Raw genomic sequence first — 13866 nt, 5'->3', positions numbered from 1 at the left:
GAAGTCCCAGGACCAGTTGGAAGATGTACCAGTTCCCTTCAGTGGGCATCCAGCTGACCTATTCCACCCTGTTTTGGCCTCTCTGATGCCAGCCTCGACTTCCAGCCTAGACTTCCTCCTCTGAGAAGGCCAAGGTCCTAGGAATGGAGATTAGGTGGCTTCTCGGTGAGTGGTGACATCCTCTGTGAGGGTCCTTCTGCCTGGGATGGGAAGCAAGGCTGGCCATCCTGACTCTTGGCCTTTGTATTGCTTGGTGCAGTGACTTCCTAGGGTGTGCCCCAGGCAGGCAAATGGTCCCCAGACTGAGAAGGGAGGATGTCATGTACCTTCATATGAGGTTTGGGCATCATCCATGTGACCCCCCCCCCCCACTTTTTCCCGGTCCCCCTATCTCTCACCCTCTATTTGTCCTCCACAGGCTGGTCTATGTGTCCTTTGCTGCAGAAGGAAGGACGTGGTCTGCAAACCGCTCAATGTTGGGCTTTGCCGAGGGGCTTTCTCTTATCTCCCAGTCTCCTTCCTCAGAACAATATTCAGCTGGTTTCAATGTGGGGATTAACGTAGCCCAAGTGAAGAATCTACTCTTCTGCATGGAGAATACTCTCAGGTCTGTTGTTTATCTGTCTTCTGCCTACCCTACCCTAATCTTTGGAGCTTAAAAGGCTTAAAATGCTTCTTAGGCCCGGAATCATTCTTATAAGGCAACTATTGATGAGCTAAACAGGAATGATTTCAAAACTTAGTGTGAGAACTTTGCGCTCCGATTCCACTGCCGCGTACCAGGCAGAAGAGAAAAGGAGTCCTCGCAGGTCTCATCTCCTAATGTCCTCAGATACGGTCTCACCAGAGGGCCACTGTGACCCTGACACACACCAGCCCAGCGCTCCCCCTCCTCATCTGATCCAGTGGTGACATCCAAGACTTTCTGTCAGCCTGAGAGGAAGTATCCTTCCCCAGTTCCCTTCTACCCACTTGCAATCTACACAGCGGCATCCCCCTGCAGCCCAGGAGCTGCTTTTGCTGCATTGTTTCATTTCCTGCTTGCAACCCAAGGAGGGAAGTCTCTAGATGAGAAAACGGAGGTTCAGAGAAGGGAAGAGCCCGCCCAAGAGCTGTCAATCATAAGGTATAGTATCAGGATTTAATCTAGAGGCTCTGACTCAATGGCCTGTTCCTAGCTAATTCAGCAGGATAGAGGAAAGCCATGGGCAGTGATGGAGGGCAGCCATGGGCAGTGATGGAGGGCAACCGTGGGCAGAGCATGAGTTCATTGACATAAGACAAGGAAGCTCTGTGGGTCACTCCCAAACGGACCTGATTGTAGTCTCTGTGTGCTAGGGGGAAGCCACAAAGACCTGGGACAGGGTGTCCCTGCTGAGATGAACACACATGAGCAAATTACATCCGCGCTTGAGGGCTCAGCGTCCAGTGACATTGGAATTACCCTGTTCATGTTAGAGTTGACACTGTGCATGGGGACAGGGACAGGGTAGAAAGGGCGGGTGACGGAGACAGCTGCTCCTTCCTGGGAGCAGTGTGTAGGCTGAAGACTTGGTTACCCTACGCTTTCTCTCTCATGCTCTGGGGAGCACATTTGCCAAACTGAGCTGATTGAAGAAGGAAACGTTACGCAAAGGTGCCCCTGCAGCCTCTGTTGGTGCTGATTATGGAGGAAACTGGAATCACAGGTTTTGAGGATGTAAAGTGTGGCCCCAGGCAGCAACTTCTCAGATGCTCATATGCACATTGTTGGGAAAACAAGATGCCATCTTCCCAGGGTTTTTCACAGTCTCACTTATGTGCAAGGCCAGGCTTGGCATGAAGCAGAGAGAAGAGGCATAGAAATCAGGACAGATTCTGGGACTCACTCATAAGAATCTATGGATTCTCCCTGCCCCCAGTTTAGGGTACAGCAAGGCCCCAGGCTGTCTACACTCTAAATCATCTGAGGAATATGTGACATCTATTCAGGGACCACAGAAGACACAGTGGTGTCCTGATAAAATAATAATGGGCAAGTCCTCCTCCCAGAATTCCTACAGGGAAGACTTACCATCCCCCTAGACAGGGATTAGAGATAATAAATCAGGAGTCAGGATGTGGGATATATACACAGTGCCAGAGGCTACACACACACACACACACACACACACACACACACACACACACGGCTTGTCAGAGGAAAGAAAATCCATCACCCTCAGCTTAGGCACCCAGTAGTTACCCACCGGCAGGAAGTCCTTGAGACAGGGAAGGAAGGAGTCACGCAGGGACTATTTACCCTGGAGACTTAATATCTGAAGGACATGGCAGCTACTTTTAAGAACCAAACGGACTTTCTTGAGAGAACTTTGTCAAACCTTGGGTCTTTACCAGGGTTTCCGGGGCACTTCCTGGGAATTTCTCTCCCTGTGTGACTGCCCTTGTGCCCTTGAGAACTCTTAGCACCGCTTCCAACTTCTCTTCATTCTGTTCCTCCAACAATTCGGCTCCTGGCGATCAGAAATAAGCCAGGGCACTACTGAATATTCTAGATGGGGAGCTAGGCTAAGCTGTCCCCGCACGAGGATCACCAGAAAGACAAAGGCTGAATTCATTATTTTTTTTTTTTCTATTTGTCTACAAGGCTCCAGTGAGCACCTGCCTCCTGCCAGCCCCGTATAGAGCATGCTCCTGCCAGCCACAAACAGCGCATGCGCCTGGCCTTGGACTCACCTAGCTCTATGCCAGCCCATGCTCGCCTTCCCGCCACACTACACGTATTCTTGCGAGGTTTCCACATTCCCTAGGTTTGGAATGTTCCTTGTGTTTCTTTCATCCTGGGAACCACACTTCTTCTTTCTTACTATATTCAGGCGCGTTGTCTAGACGTTGCCTCCAGATGGAGCTGTTCCACCCAGAAGGGAGCGGGAAGGCTCACCACAGAAGGGAAAATATGGGACCTCCCAGAGGCCCCCTGCTGGGTTGAGTTATAGAATCAGTAAACACTGGCCTGGCAGAGGACACAGTGGAGCGGCCTGCAGGCTGTGCGGGAGTCTTGGGGATGCAGCCTTTCCAAATGCTCACCTATGCCAGCGGGGCGGTGGGGGATTTTTAGTCATGCTGTGAGTGGCTCATGTTATTCAGTTTCCTGTTAGTAGCCTTCCACCCATGCTCCTGTCGCTGACCCCAATAAACTCATCGGTTCAGCTCGATTTGGGTGGACCATTTCTTTGGTGGCCCACTGCCCTCTCTCTCTGCTTCTTTGCCCCGCGCCCTCTCGTAAAATAGAAATACACTCTGCATGAAAAGTATCACAGCAAGGGAAACTCTGCTCAAATACCCACCCCTTTGAGGCCCATCTTCTGACCATCCAATTCCATGGGCTCCTCACCCCTGTCATTCTAGCCACTGGCTGCCACGTGCACATGCTGTTGGTTTCCCCTGAGCCTAGACCTCTCGGGACAGGCCTGATCTGTCTCAAAGACATCTGTAAGCATGGAGATGCCAAGTTCTGTCACAGAATGAAGGATGAGAGGCCCGCTGAAGATTTTACTACTCACATATCCCAGAGGAGTGGACCGCCCTTGTTGCCAGGGCAGGAGACAGGAGTAAGATGAAGAAAAACCAGGTCCTGAGCCTTTGCTGGGCCTGCACAGGAAGAGCAGGACACATTGGGACTGGCTTCAGGGAGAAATCCAGGTGGGGTGTGGGTGGCCTCTCCTGGGGTGGGGGAATGCTGGGAAATTGGGATTGTAACAATAACAGTCTCGGTGAACACTGAGCACCTCTCGGGCGCTCCAGTAAGGTCTAAGAGGTGTTGAGCGGTGTCGGTCATGAATTCCTGCGTTGTTTCTTCTCCCGTAGGCATGAAGCAAGGAAAAGACAGAATTGTCAGTTAACTTAGAAAGGGCGTGGGTGAGAAGTGGCCGCTGACCCAGATCTGCATGAGACTAAGCACTTAGCTTGGAGCCCGACTAAATTGGTTCAACTCACTGGGACAAAGTCACAGGTTAGCTTCTCCCTCAAGCTGCCTGTGTAGGGACTTCAAAGACCAGTGGATCCCGGGACAGCAAACAGCAATGGGACTTGGATTACACACTGAGTGTGAGTGTATGAGGTGTGGGCTGATCTTGGGAGACTTAGGATTGCCTCAGAGACAGAAAGACTCAAAAACGATTCGGACAGGGTGGGAATACTAATGCCAGAGGGATTCTGGGAAGCGAGGGAGGCGAGGGGTTTAGCCTGGGAGCACTGAGTACCAGGCTGTGGTTATCCCAGAGAGATAAAAGGGAGGTTGGGACACTGGGCTCCTGATCTTCCTTTATACCGCTCTGGACGTTCAAAACCCTTGCCCATCCTTCATGGTATTTAATTCTTACAACACAGTAGGACAGACATTCTTTCTCAGTGACCAGGAAAGAGAGGCCCGGGGCTTACGGACGGACATAAAGAACAGTGAGGTGAGGCAGGACCAGATTCTAAGCCAGGTCCTCTGCCTCTAAATTCACTCTGATTTTCAAAGAACAGGAACGTGATGAAAAACACTTTTGATACCATTGTAGTAACAGCTACCGTTTGTGGCGGGCTCCGATGGGCCGGGCGCTATGCTAAGAGCCTTGAAGTCATCACTGTCACCATGTTTCTGTGAGGAAGGTCCTCTAATCCTCCACTGTGCTCAGGTGGGGAAGCTGAGGCCCAGAGAGATTAAGACACTTGCCCACGGGGCAGAGCCGTGATTGGAACCAAGATGAATCTGGTTTCAAATCTGTGTGTGTGACCTTTGTAATATTTTTCCTGTTCCTCAAAGAGGAGGACTCCGGGGGCCTTTGTCCCCATGACCTGATGCTGTTTGAAAAGATATGAAGAAGGAAGGCAGCTCTCCAAACCTGCAGCCTAACTCGTCTATAGGCAGCGCAGCACACAGCTTCCTTGGGATGGGTAAGGAAGAAAGCTGGCTGAGAGCTAGGTCCATGGTCCCCAGGCGACCCACTCAGAGCAGGACTTCATGCCAATGACCACCTACCCTCTCCCAAGGCCTAGATAGAGTCACTTTGCCAGTGTCTTCCCAGTGGAATCTGTAGTAAAGGAGGCTGTGGCACTTTTGGACTTAAAACATCTCCACAGGCTCGTGTTCAGAAAATTCAGCTCCCGGTTAATGGTACTGTTTTGAAGAATATAGGGCTTTTAAGAGGCGGGGCCTGGCTGGTAGAAAGAAGCATAAGGGGTGGGCCTTCAAAAGTTATACTGGCCCCTGGTTCTGGCCTGTGTTTTCTACTTCAAGATCAGCCACTGATCATGGGCCCACTGCTTTGAATAAAATGGCTCCTTCCTCCTTCCCTGCCAGGATGGGCTGAAAGCCCTCAGAAGCTGAGAGTCTAAATCTTTCCCTCCTTGCTTTAGTCAACTGTTTGGTCACGACACAGACATTGGTGATAAGACACCGTGAGTCTCTGGCTTTCCAAGCAGTGATGTGGGTCTGGAGGACCTCCCCTGGGTTGCCAGAGGCTCCTGTCCCCAAGTGTCCCCGGAAGGTCTGTCTCTTTTGGTTCTGAGTCTTCAGCTCACAGCAGGACTCACTCCACAAATATGGGTGGATCGAAAGAACAAGCCCATGAATGGATGTACTCAGATTTCCTTCTGTGATTTTCCTATGCCTGGACTAGACTCAGAGTGGTCCAGGCTCAGCAGAGCCTGGAGTGTGTCTGTGCACCCTGCTTCAAAAGATCCTCCAGGCTGAAGGTCAGTTTCCCCTCCTCTTGTCTACAGTTTCTACCTGAGATCTCTGCTAAGATTCTAAGAGAAGTTCTCAGTCTGTATGCCCGGGGCAGGAGGTGCAGGTTTCCTCCATTCTTGCCTGCCCTCCTCCATCTTGCTGGAGGACCTGTGGAGGCTAAGGAATGGGTGTTACATTTGTAGCATTTACATGGGGGTAAATGCTGTTACATTTGTAGCTGCTCCACCAGCTGGGTCAAGCAGAATAGAGTAACAGATAGGCTCTGTTTCCTACTGGAAGGTACAGAAGGGGAGACGGGCAATTTTGGAAGGAAGGATGGTTAATACAGGTTAATTTATAATTGTCTCTGTTCATTCCAAAGAGAGGCAGTCACCCAAGGAAACTGTGTGGTCTTTGAAGCCCAGCAGCCTTTACTCAAATCTTTCTTTTCAACTTACTAAATGTAAGACCTTGGGCAAGGGCTGACGAGATGGCTCAGCAGTTAAGAGCGCCGTCTGCTCCTCCAAAGGACCCAGGTTCAAGTCACAGTACCTACATGGCAGCTCATAGGTGTCTGCGACTCCAATCCTAGGGGGACCAGACACCGTCACACAGACATTTAAAACAAATGCCTTGGGCAAGGTGGTTAAGGTCTCTAGACCACAGTGACCATGTGTAAAGTGGGGTGATTCTTTCTTCACAGATTTCTGATATAAGTGCAGTGGGTACCAGACTGTAGCACAGTTCCCGATAGAATGGTTGCTCTGTGGACGTTACCTTAAGCCTCCCGTGGCAAACTGCCCCCTCTTCTAAACTGCAGCCCAAGTACTGGAGGGCAGATGACAGAGCCTACTGATCCTCCCAGGGGGCTATGAGCTATGCTCTCTGTGGCATCCCTAGGTTCTTTTCTACTTTGTGCTTCCTGGATGGTGTAGAGGACAGAGATGAAAGGCACTTAGCCCATTGGCTTACAGAATTGTGTTTCTCTGTATCCCTGGCAGGTACAAGGAGCCATGTCAGCCATGAAAAGACAGATTGGGCATTTCAAATTGGTTCCTGAAGCAGGTAGGTGATTGGATAAAAAGACAATAATAATCCATTCAATTATGTGTCAAGTCCCGCACGAAGCCTGCATATGCATTACTGCGTTTGATTACCACCCTCGCCCTATGAACTAGACACTCTATTATCTCTGCTCTATGGATGAGGGAATCGGGGTTCAGAAAGGCTAAGTATCTTGTCCAGGGTCGCCCAGCTAGGAAGTGATGGAGCTGAGGTTCAAACCTAAGTCTGTTTGACCTTCAAGTTCGAGGGACCTTGTTACCCATTAGGAAACGGAGTCTTGGAATAAAGGGGTTGTCATGTTGACCCTGCTTCTGAGTGCTTGGGTATTTCAGTTAAATGTGTACGCTCTTTCTTAGCAACAGAGACATTAGGGGTCCTGTGTATGAGACTCTTCAAACCCCAGTACCAAAAAAGTTCTTTTTCCTCTTCGTTTTTTGGGCGAGGATGTGAAAGGGACACTTGACCCAGATACGCAGTGTCTTTTCGAATAAGCAGATTGCAGCGGATGGCTCTTAATTAAGGCCTGACCTTCACCCAGTTCAGCTGTTTCCTGTCTCTGGCTTTCTCTTCCTACTTAGGCTGCTTTGAGAGAAAATGAGGCTGGACTCGGGAAGCATTAACTGCCTCCTATCTTTCCTCTCTGTGGCTCCAGAGCTGGCTCCAAACTCCTTGCCAGCTGTCCACAGGCAGTCACAGCTGGATGTCCCAAAGCCCTCAGAGGCCAGGAGCTGGAAACAAGGCATCTCTCCTCTCCCTCTCTCCCCAGTCTGTTTTCTGGTGGGGAAACACTGCCCATCACCAGGTGGAGTACAAACATAAAGAAGCCTCATGAGTGGCTACCTTCTCTTTCGATTCTGAGGATCCTTCCCTCACATGGTGGCCTCAGCTCAGTCTCCCTTCCAGTTCACCTGGTACCGGCTGCCACAGAGATCATGCTTCTTGGGAGAGTGACCACACCCCTTACCTGCCCAGCGCTGTGTGAGGTTCCCTGTTGTCTCTGACTTCTCCAAAGCCAGCTGTCAAGGGCTCTATAACCCAGCCCATCTTTAATTCACTTCCTCTTCCTCTTAGATCTGCCTTTTCACTCACACTTCATCGTACTCTACTGCCTCTGGCTAAAATGCCTTCCTCCTTCCCCTGTGCAGCTTTAATCTACCCAGGTGCCACGACCCGGAAAGATAGTTTCCATTGTCTGACATTTCCCCACTCGGCTCAGTTGTTGTAAGTGCCTAGAGCCCTCTGTGATGTATATTCTGAAATAGATACATGATCTACATGAAAGAGTCGTCATTAACAATGTATCCACGAGTGTAGGAGGAAGCTATTGATTAGTGATGTCTGCTGCGGTTATAGGAAGAAGACTTTATTGATGAATAATGTCTGCCATGTGTAAAAGAAAGGCAGACTACTGATTAGTGATGCCTACCATGGATAGAAGAGGGAGAAATGGAAGTAGATTTCGTCAAAGAGCCAGTGGATGGCTGCCTCTTCCCGGAGCCTATAACAGTGGCTTGTCTCAGCTTATCATGGACTACCGTATAAATAAACATCTTATTTTATTGGCGGGGGGGGGGTGAGATCTGACTCCCTTCCATTTTTGATCTGCACCAGACAGTTAAGAACTCATCATAGCTATGGCTAGTTCTTATCAGAGCTCACTGGATGCCAGCAGCAACCTGAAGTCCTGGCCCTGTCATTTCAAAGCCTCACTCACGGTCACAACTCTGTATAGCAGGTTTTCTAGCTACCATATTGGGGAAACTACATTCACCGAGATAAAACAGCCTTTTAGAGTCAGCTAGACAGTGTGTGTCTGGCTCCAAACTTTGGCAGTTAGACCACATGAATCTCCGTCCCTTTCTTTGTATATACTGGTGGTTGGTGTGTTCCAGAGCCACTTGGCTTTCGGTGAGATTTCTATGGTTATTTTAAAGTCTTTGTGGGAAGAAACTTGCTATGCTTATATATATATATATATATCCTTCCCTGCCACCCTGAAGTAGCCAACAGTTCTAATTCAGAATTGATGGGGTCTCTGTGATGATGCTCTGGGGGGTGGGGGGTTGAGCCTATTTATTATTCTTAAAGTTCTCTTATAATTTGGGAATATGGGATGAAGGTCACAGATGCATATAGAGTGTGGGACTTTAGCTCGAAATGACTCAGGAATTCTAAAAACGTTACTCCAGGGGTTAAAAACAGCATCTTTGATTTTGATGAAGTTTCTAGCTTTCCCGGATGCAATAGCAATATTTTTCCACAAGAGGGCAGTAAAGACAAGGATACCAAATCCAACTCCTAAGCCAGGCCTCATGAAGCAAGGGGAGTCCAGCGGGAAGGGATGTTGTTTCTTTTATTGTGGCTGCTGTCATTAATCTCAGACTACTTGTGCCACAGCAGGCGGATGCAAAGATCTAATGGATAATTTCCTTGCAACTTCCAGCAGAATTCGGGAACAGGCATTTAGTCATTTATGTCTTTGTCCGGCCTGTATTTATTGAGTATCTACTATATTGTAGCTCTGTGCAGTCAGAAAGGAGAAGAGGGAGGGCTGTGTAAGATATGTAGACTGGTAAATTCTAATGCCTTTGTGATGTCTGGGAGGCCCAGAGCTTGTCTGAGAGCCAGGAGGGCATCTTGGAAGAGGTGACATTTGACCTAACATTGGAGATCAAAGGTGGGAATCCAAGATAAACAGAACTGGAGAGGGACAACTCTAAGTTTCCTATCAGAGAGTGGTCAGCATAGTCTACTCCTTTTCTGCTACAATGACCTCACAGGTCACTGACTCATGAGCTGAGGAGCCAGCACACCTGAGAATCTTGGGGTCCCGAGGGTTTGGGGGGAGTGTTCGGAGCATCAGGCACATGGACTTGGGTTGATCCCCTAGGAAGCTCCTGAGAGAGTCCAGTACTCTCCTTCCCTCCATTTGTGGCACTCTAGCTGGGGAACAGCGGCCAGAAACTACTTGGCGAGGCTGCTACTGTTCCTGGACCCTGCTCCTTTAGCCCAAGATCTCTGGGAGAGGGGAAGGCACAGGGAGAAAACAATGTGCACGAACTACCATCATGAACACCTGGGGGCGCTAAAGAGCAGGCACGGCTCTTCCCAGGAGTCTCCGGGAGGCAGAGGGAGGAAGGGCTAATGTGTGATGTCTGTGGTCTCAGGGGCAGTGTGGATGGAAAGGTCCTGCGCTGTCTATCACCATAGTGATGTCAAAGCAGCAACAATAAAATCCTAACTTCGATTTGCCGAGACCAAGCCATGCCAGGCTTTTCCCAGACGGGAAAGGTTGACAACTGCACTTCCTGGCAGGTGTCCTTACTGTTCCCATTTTGCAACTGAACATACTGAGGTTCAGGGAGTTCAGGAACTGAGACTTATTAAAAAGTTCAAGATTCCAGGCCTGTAACCCCACCTAGAATGTTTAAGGCCTGTCTGGGCTACAGAGAGACCTCAGTCTCTGGACCCCACCCCCAATACACATGCAGGTACACATTCACAAAAGCCAAGAACAGGACACAGTGTGTTCACTTAACGTCAAAGTTCAAAATTCTTCCATTTCCAGCTGCTTCTGTGGAAGAGTCAGTCACGGTTGGTCTGATCTGCAGGGAAAGTTTCCTTTGTGGGGTTCGCTTGCTTCTTTTCTGTCGACAATTCACCTACCTTGAATTAAAGTGAATGTGGGCTAGGGACAGGGATGAGTGGATGAAGGTGCTTGCTGATGACCTGAGTCCACACAGAAGGAGAAAACCAACTCCTGTACGTTCTTTTCTTACCTCTACACAGGTGCCGTGGCACCTCCAAATCAACCAACCAATTATCAGCCAGTTGATTGACTGACTGATGGATCCATCCATTAACCAATACAATAATTTATTTAAAAACTGCATCTAACTCGGAACCAGAGTCTTAAACTCAGTTGAAGTTTGTGAGCTGAGCACTGACAGTGTGGAGCCAGCCCCAGGTCCTCCCCTCTTCCCTATCCTACCCTGCAACCCACCAGCCTTGCGATGCCCTTTCTCTCTCTCCTCAGGCTTGTCTGAAGAGCAGATATTCCCTGCTCGGAAGCTCGGCTTTGCCCCTCCTGACTCTTGGGAAGTAAGGATGGATCGTTTCAAGTACAGATAGAGGCCATATGGCCTTTGGATGGGTCTCCGAGCCTGTTTCTCTGAACCTCGGTGTCCTCAATCTGCAAGACGGATATCTCTTTCCATTGCTGTGATAAAATACCCTGATGAAAACAATGTAAGAGGGAAAGGGTTTATCCCTTAGGATCCAGATGGTACAGGGACTACACTGCTGCGCATGCTCAGTGCTCCTGGCGTCGCAAAGCAGAACACAGAGAGAGAACAGGATGTGGGAGCAGGCTATAACACCTCAAAGCCCACCCACAGGTCCGGTAAAACCACACAGCCTAGTTGTTCCACAACCTCCCCAAATAGCTCCTTCTGCTGAGACCCATTTGTGCTGGACATTTCACATTCAAATCACAATGAAGTAACGCTGAGTTGCACAAATTTAAGTTGCCCTCCAGTTGCTTTTATGTGTCACTAAATAAGACAAAGAAAAACTGCCATTCTGCTGAGTATGGTGACGCACACCTATAGTTCCAACCTTTGAGAGGCTGAGGTAGGAGGATCACTGAGTTTGAGGTCAGCCTGGACTATATATAGTATGAGATACACATACACACACACACACACACACACACACACACGCACGCACGCACGCACGCACGCACGCACGCACGCACGCACGCACGCACGTGTAGGGTTATGGGGTTCTGCGTCAGCTCAGCCACAGGACTCGGCCACTCAAGGAGGTTGGCTGTGGAAGTTTTGACTGTGGTTACCTGAGGCCATCACCGGGTGGGTGTTGGGCCTTAGAACAGCCCTGGGACACTGCTCCAGGGGTGGGGAATTATAGTCTGAAGCATGGGACAGCCAGAGCTAGCTGGGGGTCCCCGCGTCTGGGACAAGGCCAGGGCCATCTGATTCTCGGGCTCTTGGACATCCAGGCACTGCTGGAAGTCACGGAAGAGCTGAGAATGGAGTGGGGCCCTTGGGCTGGATCTGGCCCAGGACTGAGGGGTGAAAGGGGGAGCAGGGCTCTAGTTGGTCCCACAGGGAAAGTTCTCAGCTTGTCAGCGGAGGCAGGCTTGAGCTTGGGCTTAGGTTTTGCTCGGAGTGCAGAGATATCTCGTATTAGAGACTAGATGGTAGCTCTCTAGGCGAAGACCTTCTCTATGGTTCCCCATAGAAAAGAGGCAGCCCATGGTTTCAGCACATTTATTGTCACGGCGGAAAGTGGATGAGTAAAACCATACCCCACTTCTCAGGGCGGGCCTGAGGTTAAATAGCTTTGCAGGGAGGAATGTCTGGGAAGGAAAGCTTATTGGCTAAGTCCTCCAAGCATTTAGGTACCTCGTTAAAATGGAGATCTATCTTGAGCCTAAGTGACCGAAGGTCAATCCTCTACCTGTGGAGGGGCTTGGGGCGTTGCCCTTATGTGACTGATGGCCACAAATCTATGGGAGGCTGAGGCTAGTGACAGGCCTGGTGCCTGGGAACTAGCGAAGTGCCGACTGTCCCTTCAGGTTCACCAGTGTTTCGAGCTTTAGCTCAACTGGGAACAAGGTTGCCTTTCATGCCCCACCCCCCCACTGCTGTCAATTAAACTAATCTCAACGATGAAATGCCATGTATTTTAAGGAACACACACGTTTTGGGGATATCTCATGTAATGGATGTTTGTGTGGGGAATGGTGACCTGTGGTCCCCACATAAAACTGTCAGCATAGTTTCTTGCTTGGAGCCACCCACCTCTGATTGAATGTGGGGCTCATTATGCACAATACTGTCTTGTCTAGGGTCCCTGTTGGAATTCCCTCTGCCCTCAGGGGGTCTCTCCCCAGGACTCACTCCCCTCCTGCCCCCAAGCTCTTGAGAGCAGTTTCTCCTCAGGCAAAAACTTGGACCCAAGTCCCTTCAGAAACAGAGAAAAAAAGTAACCTTGCAAGATTCTCAGGGAAGATTTGATTCCTCTCTGTTCTCGGCGAGCCTGTCAGACTCCTACCTGGTTCTTTGAAAGTTGGAACATTAGCTGGGTCAGCAGGGAGCCGAGTACACAGCAGAACTTCTGTACTGCAGTAAAACTTTTCTTTTTCCCGAGGCGTGATGGAGTTCTCTACCCATCCTCAGCTCAGTGCTTGCTTGTTCCTGGAATGGTGAGGCATTTTCGTTCGCTTGAAAGACAGACACTGCCTGAAGAGGCCAAAGGCAAACTCTGCCAAAGGCTGCCAGCTCTCTGCAGACCCAGAGCAATGATCCAGGAGGCCCTGTCACTCACAGTTGGAAACTTTAGTCATCTATCACTGGGAAGAATGGGATTCTCTGGTGAGGGCAGACATAGTGTCTGCCCCGATTGCATGCACACAGTCAGCCTCTCTATTACCTCAGCCTCACAGCCTTGGCCTGTTGCACACACAGAGTCTCTCCATTGCTTCAGGCTCATGGTTTTGGACCCTTTTGTTTCCACTTGGACAGAACTTAGGAGGAGAGAGGCAGAGCCAAGCCAAGACACTCTGCTTTTGAGGAAGGCTCTGGGTTCTGCTAGGACTTGGCCTTTCTAAGAGGCCCACAGGCTTTGCTCACACAGGCCAAAAAACTGAAGCAACCTATTCCAGACCCAGGTGACCCTCAGGGTGTATCCTGCAGGGGCTGGGTGATCTGAGCACCACACGAGGACCTTGTCTGCTACTCTAGACATGTTAACTGTATCGGATATGGACTGTTCTAGACCCACCAATGACAGTTCCCAAGTCATGCAGCATCTCGGACAGAGAAGTCTACTGAGGCTCCATTTTTATAAAATGACCATATTTTGCCTTTTGTCTACCTGTGGGCTGATCCTCCTTCTTGAGAGTCAAGAAGGAAGTGGGGTTGGCTGAAGGGAAGGGAATAAGCAGACCTCTGCAACTGGGCAGGTGCTCCACCATCTGAGTCCCCAGCAGAGGCAAAGAGAGAGCAGCAAGGACTGACGGAACCCAAACTCCAGAGGGACTGAGCTCAGACCCCAGAGAGATGACGCTATGTGAAGCTGTC

This window comes from Grammomys surdaster, unplaced genomic scaffold, assembly GCF_004785775.1.
Source record: "Grammomys surdaster isolate TR1022 unplaced genomic scaffold, NIH_TR_1.0 66, whole genome shotgun sequence".
Classification (NCBI taxonomy): domain Eukaryota; kingdom Metazoa; phylum Chordata; class Mammalia; order Rodentia; family Muridae; genus Grammomys; species Grammomys surdaster.
This window is presented reverse-complemented; position numbering follows the sequence as displayed.